Source organism: Hippopotamus amphibius, chromosome 8, assembly GCF_030028045.1.
Source record: "Hippopotamus amphibius kiboko isolate mHipAmp2 chromosome 8, mHipAmp2.hap2, whole genome shotgun sequence".
In the NCBI taxonomy this organism is placed as follows: Eukaryota; Metazoa; Chordata; class Mammalia; order Artiodactyla; family Hippopotamidae; genus Hippopotamus; species Hippopotamus amphibius.
In genome coordinates this window covers 2,049,537-2,063,714 of record NC_080193.1, presented here as the reverse complement: position 1 = coordinate 2,063,714, position 14,178 = coordinate 2,049,537, and the positions used below count along the sequence as shown (strand labels likewise).

The window sequence follows — 14,178 nt, the reverse complement described above, 5'->3', positions numbered from 1 at the left end:
CGCCTGTAACGTCAACTGAGAGGTGGCTGTGAAGAATCTTGAAGAATCATTGATCACCATCTCTGCAGATGGGAGATTATCGTTCCCTTAGAAGCACCTGGATGACAGGATACAAGGCACACGTATAACAAACCTTGCCCAGTGTTATGGACTGAATCGTGTCCCCCCAGATTTGTATGAGGAAACCTTAACCCACAATGTGACTGTATTTGAAGATAGCACCTTTAAAGAGGCTATTAAGGTTACACAAGGTCATACAGGTGGGGTACTGATCCAATAGGACTGGTGTCCTTGTACAATGAGGAAAAGACACCAGGGATGTTTGCGCACAGAGAACAGGTCACGAGAGGACAACCATCTGTAAGGTACAGAGACAGGCCTCAAGAGAAACCAAACTTGCCAACACTTTGATCTTAGACTTCCAGCCTCCAGAACTATAAGAAATGACTTTCTAACGTTGAAGCCCCCCAGGCTGTGGCATTTTATGAAGGCAGCCCGCACAAACTCACCCTCCACCTAACAGTTCTGCTTCCTTCACTCCTTTCCCCAGAACAAATTCTCCCTTCACACGGACGGGTAATGAATGCACAAACATGATTTCTAGAGGTGTCCCAGCCAGCCAGCAAAGGAAGGAGGCAGCACGTATGTGGCCAGGACCAGGTGTCAGGAGCCTGCCTAGTCTAGCTGCGCGTTATGCCCCTGGCCTGCTGCGTGAGACCAGCCTTGTCTGCACTTAGATAGCAGGTTTGTCTTCTTTCGCCTACGTACCAAGATTCTGAGGCTCAACCGAACGATAAGGTGTTTCAAGAGCTTTTAGTCCAAGGGAATGCACATGATTAAAGCTCAACGCTCCTCTCTGTTGTTGTGCTACGTAATCTGAATAGTGGTACCTCAGGAATAAGGGAGAACATTTAAATCTTGATTAGGAGCTCCACGAGTAATCCTGCTGAGTCGTGTCAGCATATGAAAACGCGGACACATCAGCATCCTGACACAGAATGAAAAAGACAGATCTGGCCCTCTGCGTTCTCCTTACACACTGACTTCATAGGGTTATTCGTTCAACAAATTTTCCTCATCACCCACTACACACCAGCTTCCACTGTAAGTCACAGAGATATACTAGGCATAAAACAGACACAGTTCCTGTACTTACAGAGCTTACAGCTGAGTAGGGGAATAGAGACAAGAGCCTGAGTACAGAAATAAAACTCTGTGGCCTGGCATTTGAAAACCCAGCTCAATCTGGGCCCAAACAACCTCTCCAGTTACCACCTACACTCCTACTCAAATGCCTGGCTCCAACCAAATCACCCCAGTCAAACCTTTCTAACTTCTGTGCTTTCATTCTTATTCCCTACCTGGAATGCTTCCTACACCTCATGTAAATCCTACTCATCCAGCAGGATGTGGCAGGCAGCCTCTAAGATGGCTCTCAATGACCTCTTCCTCTTGGTACTCACACCCTTGTATGTGGGCTGAGCCTAGTGACTTGCTTTTAATGAAGAGTCAGCAAAAGTGATGGGGTGTCACTTCTGAGATTAGGTTACAAAAGGGCTGTGATGTCTGTCCTGGTCACTCTTGTTCTCTCTTAAATCTCTCATCCTGGGGGAAGCCAGCACCAACGCTTCAAGCAGCTGTGTGGAGAGGCCCATGTCACGAGGGACCGAAACGACCCATTCAGTGAGTGTGAGATTGGGTTTCCCTCCACATCCTGTTGAGACTTCAGGCTGGAAGTTTGACTACAACCTCACAAAAGACCTTGAGCCAGAGTCGCCCTGCTAAGCTGGACCCGGTTCTTAACCCACAGAAACTGTGAGATGATAAATGTTTTTGCTCTAAGCCACTGAGGTAACTTGTTCCTCAGCAATAGACAATCAACATGCAAGACCTGGTTCCGACTGTCCCCTGAGGTTTCTCTGACCTAGCCTGGCCCAAAGCAACTTCTGCCTCCTTTGAACTTGTACAGCTGTTCTCATTGGTCATTTTATACTTTTGCAAACAACATTAGTTACTGTCTATCCTGTGTTTCTGGTCCCTTCCAAGTAACCCAACGTCAATAGCTGCTTAAATTTCTTGTGTGTCCCTCTTCAGAACAAGTATGTGGCAAAATAGAGAAAAAGGTTTTGAGAGGCTAGAATTCTGTGCAGAAAGGGACTTTCAGTTCATATTTGGTGGCTGATGGATAAATGACGTGGAGATGGGAAATTGATGGGAAAGTTAGAAAAGGGACGGCAGCTTGGGAGGAGCTATTTTTCGGTCCTCACCAAAGTGAGGCATCAGCAGTCAATACTAACTGTCGGTCCTCCTTGTAAATTCTTCCTGGCCGTTTCCTTCTTATTGTGTGAGGAGCTTAGTTTTGGGTTGGCAGTTGTGAGAGGCCACCGAGAGGGCGGCCCTGGGGCACTGGAGTCACTTCAGAGGAGGGAAGCTAATTGTTTTCTCAGGGCCCCCTCTCACGTTTATTCTCTTCAGGGCCTCTGCAGCAGGACGGTGCTGAAGCCCATTTCCTACACGTAGCACCATTTATTTAAAACACATACCACATATACACAAAAAGCCAAATGCAAAAGAAAGAGGGGAAAAAGGCTGCTGAAGACCAGAGTCACTAAAAGTTCAGGCTAATAATAGACAAAGAACTCTGAGAGCTGCTCGGCTATGTGACCTCCTACAGGGGCTTGGCAGTAAGCCCAATCCAGCTTTGTTTCTTCTATGCCATTACAAAGAAAGAGCACTCGCTTAGGAGTCAGGAGACCTGGGTTACAGGCCTGGCTCTGCCAGTGCCTTCTTCTGTGACCTTGTGTGATTCCTTCCCCTCTCTGCACCTCAGTTTCCCATTTGGAAACAAAAGGATTGGACTAGACTCCAATACTGACAGAACACAAAGGAAAAATACTGGGTTGCCCAAAAAGTTTGTTCAGGTTTTCCCGTATGAACTTTTTGGCCAACCCAATAGAAAGGATGCTGACCCACTTGAGACCAGGAGACCTGACTTCTTGTCCCAGCCTTGTCATTAAGAAGCCCAACCTCTTTGGGCCTCTGCTTCTTCATCTATAAGAAAAAGGTGATGGACTTCCTAGGTGGCGCAGTGGTAAAGAATCTGCCCGCCAATGCAGGGGACACAGGTTCGAGCCCTGCCCTGGGAAGATTCCACATGTCACGGAGCAACTAAGCCCGTGCACCACAATATGGAGCCTGTGCTCTAGAGCCCATGAGCCACAACTACTGAGCCCATGTGCCGCAACTATTGACGCCCACACGCCTGGGGCCTATGCTCCACAACAAGAGAAGCCACTACTATGAGGAGCCTGCGCACCACAATGAAGAGTAGCCCCCGCTCGCAGCAACTAGAGAAAGCCCGTGTGCAGCAACGAAGACCCAACGCATCCAATAAATAAATAAATTAGTTAATTTAAAAAAAAAAAGAAAGAAAGAAAAAGGTGACATATTCATTCATCCATTCCTTCAACAAATACTTTTTGAGCACCTACTATGTTCCAGGCTTGGTGGTGGAGATATGACGGTGAGTCTAGACAGACATGGTCCATATTCTCATGGAATTTCCAGTCTATTGGGGGAGGTGGAAAAAAGGACAAGATGAACTGTAATCAGTCACGTAAATGAAGCTGTCATTAATGCCAAGGTCAGTACGACAAAGGAAGGATGATACTTGGTGCTCGGTGACTGAGGGGTACTCACAACCTCCATCAATTCCAGTGTTCTGTGATCCAACAGGCGTCTCTGCTGGGTGGCACAGAGAAATCCTTTGATGAACTCACATCTCATACCATCGCTTCTTTCTTCAGAACAGCACAGCTCAATTCACCCAATCAACCATCACTCATCTACTGGGTACGTATGACAGGGAATCAACCAGATTCCTGCCTTCCTGGAGCTTACACTCATGAGCAGAATGAACTCAAATGACACAGCTATAAAATGTCTCACATCATTCCCTGACTGCTAATTATATGCTTTAAATAATAATGTTTTAAGAGTTAAGAATCAAGTGGGGATTTGGATGTGCGAGGGCAATCAGAGACATTTTCTTAGAAGTAGAAATTGAGGTAGGCCCTGAAAGTTTGCTGCATAGTTTTAGATAAACAGAAAGACTGTTATCAGGGTGCAATGGCCCCATTCCCTACTAATAGAAAAGGTACACGGGACATACAAGATAGATCTCAAGTGGGAGATTCCTAAATCCCCTTTGAGACAGGAGGTCCCACTTCTCGTCAAGGAGCAAGAGACCACTTCTGTGGCCTACTCTGCATATTGTCCCTCAGATTGGGAGGACTGCTACTGCAGAGCTTCCTGACTTGGGGCGGCCTCTGTGAATCTGTTACCTCATTTGTAAAATGAGGGAGTTAGATGATATCCAACATCCCTTAGAGCATCCAGAAAGATGGCTAAAATTTGATTCTTTGCAAGTATTTTTATTATTTGCTGCCATGGAGTAGGAGCTGTGGGATCTTAGACATGTTACTAAGTTTTGTAAACCTGATTTACCTTCTTTTTTTACATTAGTTTTTAGAATTAAAAGGTGACACATGCACATGGCTGTAAACAATCAAATATTACATTCTTCTTTCTCAAGACTGCGTTGGCAACTTGGGGGTCTTTTGTAGTTCCATATAAATTATAGGATTATTTGTTCTGGCTTTATGAAAAATGTCACGAGTATTTTGATAGGGATTGCATTAAACCTATAGATTGTTTTAAGTAGTACAGACATTTAAACAATAATAATTCTTTCAATTCAAGAACTTGGGATATCTTTCCATTTCCTTGTATCATTTTCAAATTCCTTTATAAATGTTTCATATAGTTTTTTAACTTATTTACTTATTTATTTATTGGCTGCGCTGGGTCTTTGTTGCTGCACGTGGGCTTTCTCTAGTTGTGGTGAGCAGGGTTGCAGCGAGTGGAGGCTACTCTTAACTGCAGTGCGTGGGCTTTCTCACTGAAGTGGCTTCACTTGTTGTGGAGCACGGGCTCTAGGCACATGAGCTTCAGTAGTTGTGGCTAGAGGGCTCTAGAGTGCAGGCTCAGTAACTGCGGCGCACGGGTGTAGTTGCTCTGCGGCATGTGGGATCTTCCCGGACCAGGGATTGAACCTGTGTCCCCTGCACTGGCAGGCAGATTCTTAACCATTGCGCCACCAGGGAAGTTCCTGTTTTATAGTTTTCTAAGTACAGATTTTTCATCTCCTTGGTTAAGTTTATTCCTAGGGATTTTATTCTTTTTGATGTGATTTTAAAAAGAATTACTTTCTTGCTTTCTCTTTCTGATAGTTCATTATTAGTGTACAGAAAAGCAACAGATTTCTGTATATTAATCTTGTATCCTGCAACTTTATTGATTTATTAGTTCTAATAGTTTTCTGATGGAGACTCTACCATTTTCTATATATAGTATCATGTCATCTGCAAATAGTGATAGTTTTACTTCTTGCCTTGCAATTTGGATGTCCTTTACTTCTTTTTCTTGTCTGATTACTCTGGCTAGGACATCCAGTACTATGTTAAATAGAATTGGCAAAAGTGGGCATCCTTGGGACTTCCCTGGTGGCGCAGTGGTTAAGAATCCGCCCGTCAATGCAGGGGACACGGGTTTGATCCCTGGTCCGGAAAGATTCCTACATGCCACGGAGCAACTAAGCCCATGTGCCATAACTACTGAGCCTGAGTGCCACAACTACTGAAGCCCGAGTGCCTAGAACCATTGCTCTGCAACAAGAGAAGCCACCGCACTGAGAAGCCCACATACCGCAATAAATGGCCTTTATTATGTTGAGATATGTTCCCTCTATACCAACTCTGATGAGAGTTTTTATCACGAATGGATGCTGAATGCTCTCAAATGTTTTTTCTGCATCTATTGAGATGATCATGTGATTTTTATCTTTCCTCTTGTTAATGTGTTGTATCACACTGATTGATTTGCACATCTTGAACCATCCTTAGGTCCCTGGGATAAATCCTACTTGATTATGGTATATGATTCTTTCTGTACATCACTGAATTCAGTTGGCTGATATTCTGTTGAGGAGTTTTGCATCCATGTTCATCAGAGATTTTGGCCTGTAATTTCCCTTTTTTGCATCATCTTTTCCTGGTTTTGGTATCAGGGTGATGGTGACCTCATAGAATGCATTTGGCAGTATTCCATCCTCTCCAATTTTTCGGAATAGTTTGAGAAGGATAGGTATTAACTCTTCTTTGTATGTTTGGTAGAATTCCCCTGTAAAGCTGTACAGTCCTGCACTTTTGTTTGCTAGGAGTTGTTTTTGGCTTTTTTTTTTTAATTACAAATTAAATTCCACTAATAGTGAGAGAAAAAAGAACAAAGCTGGAGGTCACACGCCCTGACTTCAGACTATACTACAAAGCTCCAATAATCAAAATAGCATGGTACTGGCCCCAGAACAGACATATGAACAGAACAGACCCCAGAAACAAACCCACACAATTATGTGCAATTAATCTACAGCAAAGGAGGCAAAAATATATAATAGGGGAAAAAACAGTCTCTTCAATAAATGATCCTGGGAAAACTGAACAGCTACATGTAAAAGAATGAGGTTAGAACACTTCCTCACATTGTATACAAAAATAAACTCAAAGTGGATTAAAGACCTAAATGTCAGATCTGAACCTATAAAACTCTTAGAATAGAACATAGTCAGAACACTTTGACATAAATCATAGCCATATTTCTTTGGACCTGTCTCCTAAGGCAAAAGAAATACAATTGAAAATAAATGACACCTGATTAAACTTAAGAGCTTTTGCACAAAGGAAACCACTGACAAAAAGAAAAGACAACTTACTAAATGGGAGAAAATATTTGCAAATCATATGACCAACTGGGGTTAATATCCAAAACACATCAACACTTCATACAATTCAATATCAAAACAACAAACAACTCAATTAAGAAATGGGCAGAAGACCTGAATAGACGCTGTTCCAAAGAGGACATATAGATGGCCAACAGGCACACGAAAAGATGCTCAACATCACTAATCATCAAAGAAATGCAAATCAAAACCATAATGAAACATCACTTCACACCTGTCAGAATGGCTATTATCAAAAAGACCACAAATAACAAATGTTGGCAAGAATGTAGAGAAAAGGGAGCCCTTGTACACTGTTGTTGGGAATGTAGCTTGGTGTAGCCACTATGAAAAACAGTATGGAGTTCCTCAAAAAACTAAAAATAGAACTACCATATGATCCAGCAATGCCACTCCTGGGTATATAGGGTATATATACGAAGAGAATGAAAACACTCATTCAAAAAGATACATGCACCCCAATGTTCACAGCAACGCTATTTACAACAGCCAAAATGTGGAAGCAACCTAAGTATCCACCAACAAATGAATGGATAAAGAAGATGTGTGTGTGGGTGGAGGGTATATAAAATGTTGGAATGTTACTCAGCCATAAAAAGAATGAAATTCTGCCATCTGCAACAACGCATATGCACCTAGAAGGTATTATGCTTGGTGAAATAACTCAGACAGAAAAAGACAAACACTCTTTGTTATCACTTATACGTGAAGTCTAAAAAAATTAAGATGTGTATATAACAAAACAAACAGACTGACAGATACAGAGCACAAACTAGTGGTTACCCGTGGGAAGAGGGATGGGGGAGGGGAAGATAGGGGCATGGGATTGAGAGATACAGGCTACTGTGTATAAAACAGATAAGCTACAAGGATATGCTGTAGGGCACAGGGAAATAGAGCTGTTGTTTCATAATACCTTTAAATGGAGTGTGACCTATAAGAATACTGAATCACCATGTTGTACACCTGAGACTAATATAATGTTGTAAATCAACCACACTTCCATTTAAAAAACCAAATATACAAAAGACTGCAACATGAAGGTTACAGAGTTTCTATCTGAAGGCTAAAAAAGCTTTGGAGGGACTTCCTAGGTGGCGCAGTGGTAAAGAATCCACCTACCAATGCAGGGGACACGGGTTCGAGCCCTGCCCTGGGAAGATTCCACATGCCACGGAGCAACTAAGCCCGTGCGCCACAACTATTGAGCCTGTGCTCTAGAGCCCGTGAGCCACAACTGCTGAGCCCATGTGCCGCAACTATTGAAGCCCACGCGCCTAGGGCCTGTGCTCCACAACAAGAGAAGCCACTACAATGAGGAGCCTGTGCACCACAATGAAGAGTAGCCCCCGCTCTCAGCAACTAGAGAAAGCCTGTGTACAGCAATGAAGACCCAGCACAGCCAATAAATAAATTAAATAAATAAATAAAAATTAAAAAAAAAAAAAGCTTTGGAAATAGATAGGTAATGGTTGCACAGCACTGTGTATGTAGTTAATGCCACCGAATTGTATACTTTAAAATGGTTTAGTCACTGAACTATACACTTTAAATGGGTGAACTGCATGGTATGTGAATTGCATTTCAATAAAACTGCAAAAAAAGAGAGAGATTTTAAAAAAGAGTATACTATAAAAGCATACTCTCCAATCCAAGCCAGAATCTGGTCCCCTCCCCAGAGGCAACTATTTCTTATTTCTCCTTCTAGGGACAGTCCAGACATAAACAAGTATATTTTTAAATCTATCATATCTTTTTCTCTTAATGCAAATGGGGGAAGTGATGTTCTGATCTGAACTCTGCTTTATTTCACTCACTAACATATCTCAGGTTGTTGCATTTCACCACACGCAGATCTACTTCATTCTTTTTCGCTTTTGCACAGAATTCCACTATAGGGAGCTATCACCATTTATTTAATGAGTTCCCTCACTGACAAACGATTTGATTGTTTCTAGCCTTTTTCTACGGCAAACAGCATTGCAGGAAACATCCTTGCACTTATGGCTTTAGCCACAGGCATGAGTATATCATCAACAGAATAAATTCCTAGTTCTGGTATTATAAGTTCAAAAGGTTAATACATGTTAAATATTAACACTGATAAATCAATTTCTCTAGAGTCTACCAATTTATACTCCTACCAAGAATTCATTCATTTATTTTTTTTCATTCAACCAATATTTGAATGAAATATTGTGCTAGGCACTATTCTAGGCCCTGGGAACACAGCAAATGGATGACAACAAGACAAAAAGCCACTCGCTGATGGAGCGTACAGTCTTGTAGGGGGTGAGGGTAAACAAAAAAGTAAAAATGGTAATATTTCAGGTGGTAATAAATGCTATGGCTAAAATAAAGCAGAGAAAGGAGTGTTGCTCAGAGGTGGGGTGGCAATTCAAACAGGATGGTAGGGTATGAGAATTCCAAGCCTCAGTTTCCTTATCTGTAAAATGGGACAATAACAGTACCTATCTCATAGGACTATCAAAAGAATTCAATGAGATTATGTCTGGTAGATAATAGTGAACATTTCATAAATTGACCTAATGTTATTATAAACAGTCTTACAGATGAGGAAACTGTGGCCTAGGGAGGAACAATTTGTGTAAGGTCCCAAGGAAAATTAGTGGCCGGATAAGAAACAGAACCCAGGTCTCCTGACCTTCCATGCAGAACACTTCCAAATATACCCAGAGACCAAAAGCACTAAGAAGCCACCTGCCCAGGACTGCTAACGGCACTGTGGTTTTAGGTTAAAGAGTTCTCTGAGAACGTGATTTTCAACATCAGCGAGAGGGGAGGGAAGATGTGGGAGTACACAAGGTCCTTCTCCAAGGAGAAGCAGGACAACTTCACTTGGGCCTAAGGCTGAGACTGCTGGGGTTTACTCACAAGACGTTCAGATCCAGGATGGTGCTCTCAGCCAAAGGCAACAAGCTTTCTGGCTGCTGCTGGCTCATCTGCTCTGATGAGACTCTCCCAAACCTTCATCTCCCATTGGTTTCATTCCAAGGAATCTCCTAGAGGAAAGATAAGCAGTAGCTAAATCACAGCTGTAGAAATAATAAGATCCGGACAGGCAGTTGTATGTGTTTGGCCGGGTAAGATTTTTCAAGCAGGCCAAGTGTGTGGTGGTGGTCTCCCAACTCTCTCTGCACCCTTTCTTCACCCGGTGGCACCTCTGCTCCCCCTCCAACCAGGCACCCACTGTTACCCTCAGCCTTCTGCCTACACAGTGCCCTACCTCCGCCTGGGTTCTAACGTCTTTCAGCCCTGCCCTTTCTTCATGGAGGGTCTCATTCCCTCCACTGATCCTAATCTCTCCTTTAAAAGGAGACACCTGCTAATTTAACACAGCCAGTATGCAGCAGAATTTAGAGAAGCCAGCATTCTGGGCTTGACTTCTGTTGATGAGTGCTTATATGAACCTGGGCAAGTCAATTACCCTTTCTAGGCCTCAATTTCATTACCTAAAAAATGTTGTATATTATATGGCATTTCAAGTACCACGGAGTAGATTCTTCTGCAAAGGGCAGGGACCCCAATGATCTATCTAAAGACAAAAGAGTAACAGAGAAGTAGTGAGGCCAAAGGCAGAAATTTTCAGATTAGAGGTGCCAGAACCACTAAAATGCTATCAAGAGGTATGTTATGACGACCAATGTCTGGCGAATGGCATCCAGTATCAAATCTGGGGTTAGCCATAAAGGGAGTTCACACCTAGACAAGAGGCCTAAGTTTCAAATTCTATTCTTGTACTGAGTAGACCTCAATGCAAGGGAAAATCCATGCTAGACTTGGACCTACCCTGTCTGCTCTTGAAAAGGGAACCATAAGAAATAAAAGGAGCTTTGGCCCAGATCACCAACTGTTACTTGAGCATCATGGTGTAGGGCTAGCTAAAGTTTCCTCTGCAAGGCTAGAAGCCAGAAGCTTGAGAAACACTCAATCCATAAAAGGGACACTGAACTCAAATTTGGGAAAGTGATCTAAAAAGATTTCAAGAGATGTAAGAACTATAAGCAAACGTGTAGATGTCTCCACTTTTGTTTAGACTATGGCCAGTTACACATGGAGGAAGCTTCTGTTGGGGTAATTTGAGAAAAGATGAAAATCTCTGTGACTATCACTAACGTATGCTGTCTTAGGAGGCGGGGTCCATCTTAACTTTACCCACAGAGAGAGGCAGGCAATAGCATGGACGAGGAAGACATGAGATTCTGAATTCCAAAATAACCTGACAGTTACTACATCACTGTTCCTGCCCAGAAAAAGAATCCGGACCCCAAACTTTTCTTCTTTGATGCCCCACAGTTGGGCTGACATCAAACTCTCATCAGACTCTTGAGTCTTCCAGCATCACTGATAAAGCAGAAGCAATGGCAAACACTCAGCACTCTGGATTGTGAGTCTGCCAGGCATCCTAGCAGAGAAACTCTGAAGGAGGGGGACCGTTTTCATGGAGCCTTCAGTGACTTTCCACGGAGCTGTGGGAAAATTTGACAGTTGACTGTGGCTGAATCATAACCCAGAGGTCCTGACTACTCCAATCTTTGAAGATTCCTTTCATTCCTTTCCCAAAGAGGAACCTGGCAACCTCTGACTGGTTAATTCCATTTACCTTCTGGTCCCTGCAAGATGCAGGTGCAGAGCAGAGTGCTCTCAGCGGTGGCAAAAGGGTACCAGAATAACAGCATCTACAATCTACAATTAAAATAGCTTATATTTAGCTAATACTTAGTGTTGTTGGGCACTTTTTATAGATTTTTTTTCATTGAATCTTCACAACTACCGAAGGGGGTATTTACTATTTGTATCCCTAGTTTAGAAATGAGAAAACTGAGGCCCAGAGAGGCTAACAGCTTGCTGTTGGTCACACAGCTTGGGTGTGAGGTACTGAGACTTAATGTAAGCCTTCTGACTCCAGAGTCTATGTGCTCCTAACCACTATGTCATACTGTATCCAACACCAATACAGATATTCCGAGCTAAAAGGCACTTTAGATATCACAGACCAACCCCAGGATTTTGCAGCTGAGAAAACAGACCTAGCGAGATGATATGAATTGCCTAGTGACAGAGCCAGGATTTGAGGCTGGTCTCTCCATTCCAGGATTCAATGCTCTGCTGTATCAGAAGGCCTTGGGTTCTCTGATTCATCTTAAGGATGTGGAGTTCTTTGATATCTTATCCCTTATTCTTTAGTGATTGGAACTTTATATAAACAAAAACACTTTTATAGACGTTTTCTATAATATACTGATCCCTCAATTCTTCCTACCCTTTTCTAGGGACTTTTTTTTTTTTTTTTTGATTTGGCTCCCTTTTGCCTTCTCCTTTTTTTATCTTTTTTTTTTTAATTTTTAAAAAAATATTTATTTATTGACTGCATTGGGTCTTCATTGCTGTACACAGGCCGTCTCTAGTTGTGGTGAGTGGGGGCTACTCTTTGTTGCAGTGCGCAGGCTTCTCACTGCAATGCTTCTTTTGTTGCAGAGCACGGGCTCTAGGTGTGTGGGCTTCAGTAGTTGTGGAGTGCGGGCTCAACAGCTGTGGCTCGCGGGCTCTGGAGCACAGGCTCAGTAGTTGTGGTGCACAGGCTTAGTTGCTCTGCAGCATGTGTGATCTTCCCGGCCCAGGGATCGAACCCGTGTCCCCTGCATTGGCAGGCGGATTCTTAACCACTGCCCCACCAGGGAAGCCCCCTCCTCTTTTTTTTTTTAAATCCTGAGAAAGTGACAGCAGTTCAGACAGGATTTTTTTTTAAATCCTTGAAATCTTTTAATGAAGTTTCCCTTCTTTTACCAAAGCATTTTAAACACTGCTATTCAGCTATGATTTCTAATTGTCAATCATCCAGTAAGTGTTTCTGATCTTCTCACTATTCTTCCCTGCCCCTCCCTCTGAAGAGATGACCACTAAGGCTTGCTATGTCCCCTCAGCTCCCATGTGTCCATCTCCAGGCCTTGCTCTGCACAGGTTCTTCCTCACATTTTGCCTCCTGTCATGGAGAGGGTGTCCCCACTGCAGCCCAGGCAGTCTCAACACAATGACCGTGACCCCATTCCTTCCCACTCCCTGTTTATCTGGACCAACAGATTATAAAGAGGTGGGTAAGAGCCTAGAAAGAGCAACATGTGGTGGAAAGAGTTTGGTCTTTGTACTCAAACAAATCTCCATCCCTCTGGTCAAGTTCGATGACTGAGCTGAGCTTCATATGCCAAGTGGATAGGAGACCCCACTTGAAGGTGGTTATGAGAACGGAATGAAAGAACCTGTAAAGGGGTTAACACACCACCTAGAACACAACTGACACTGCCTTCTCCCTCTCTTCCAGTTCCTTCCCTTCTCACAAAAAATGTTCAAAAGACCTTCATTTTTTAAAAAAAAAAGCCCTATCTCCTCTTCAAACAATGAACTGTTCTTTCTCCTTCCTGTCATTTCAACCATATTCACAGCTTATCCTCACTGTGGGCCCTTCCTTCCCCCTATTCATTTTGCCCACTATATATTGAACTCCTACTAGGGACCAGCCCAGCCCATTTCAGTACTTTCCCGAACACTGAATCCAATACACACTTGTGAATGGACGCCACTGCAGCATTAACTGCTGCCCAGCACGCCGACCTCGGGTGACCTGCTCATTTCTGCACCTCCTCCAAGTCCTCTGAGCTTTCTGTCTCAGCACTTTCTACCTCTCATCCTTCTGCGTCCTGTCTCTGAGTGACCCCTTATATTCCCATGGATTTAACAATCACTATTTGCTTAGATTTCCAATTCTTGTTCTCTCTAGTCCAAATTCCGATCCTTAGGCCCCAGACCTGAGTTTCCAACAGTTCACAGGGATCTCTCTTAGGAGGTTCCATGAGCATCTAAATCTCCAAATTTACTTTTTCACTCATGACTCCTGTTTCCTAAACGGCTTCACCATTAAGCCAATGATCAAGGAAGAAGCCTGACTCATCTTGGATGTCCCTGTTTTCTACATGCCATACTCTGTGTCTGAGTGGTCACAAATGTCTTTGATTTTTATTTCCACAGTATCTCCTGAATTTACCCTCTCCACTTCCAGTGCCTTAGATCAGGGCTTTGTCACGTCTCAGCTTATGCTGCAGACTGGAAGCCCTTACTTCCGGTTACTCACGCTGCTCACCCTCTGCATAGATCCGTGATTTATCTAATTAATAGATCTGAGCATAATAATCATCCTCTCCAAAACCTTCCATAGCAGTGACCAGGTGAAATCCTGAATATTTCTATCTCTAGTTCACCATTAGAATGAAGGCACCTCTTATTAATTACTGTATCCCATTTAC

The 14,178-nt window shown here is 43.1% G+C and overlaps 1 long non-coding RNA gene across 2 annotated transcripts in view; it reads right to left on the bottom strand.

Moving 5' to 3' along the window:
• LOC130859597 (uncharacterized) overlaps window positions 1-14,178 on the bottom strand; it is a 50,991-nt gene that overhangs the window by 26,127 nt on the left and 10,686 nt on the right. Inside the window, exons 2-3 of one of the 2 annotated variants that reach the window (XR_009055225.1) lie at window positions 9,755-9,882; window positions 3,492-3,568 (exon numbers count right to left, since the gene is read on the bottom strand). This is a non-coding gene — a long non-coding RNA (uncharacterized LOC130859597). The remainder of the gene's footprint in view (window positions 1-3,491; window positions 3,569-9,754; window positions 9,883-14,178) is intronic. The other variant, XR_009055224.1, reaches the window with a different exon arrangement.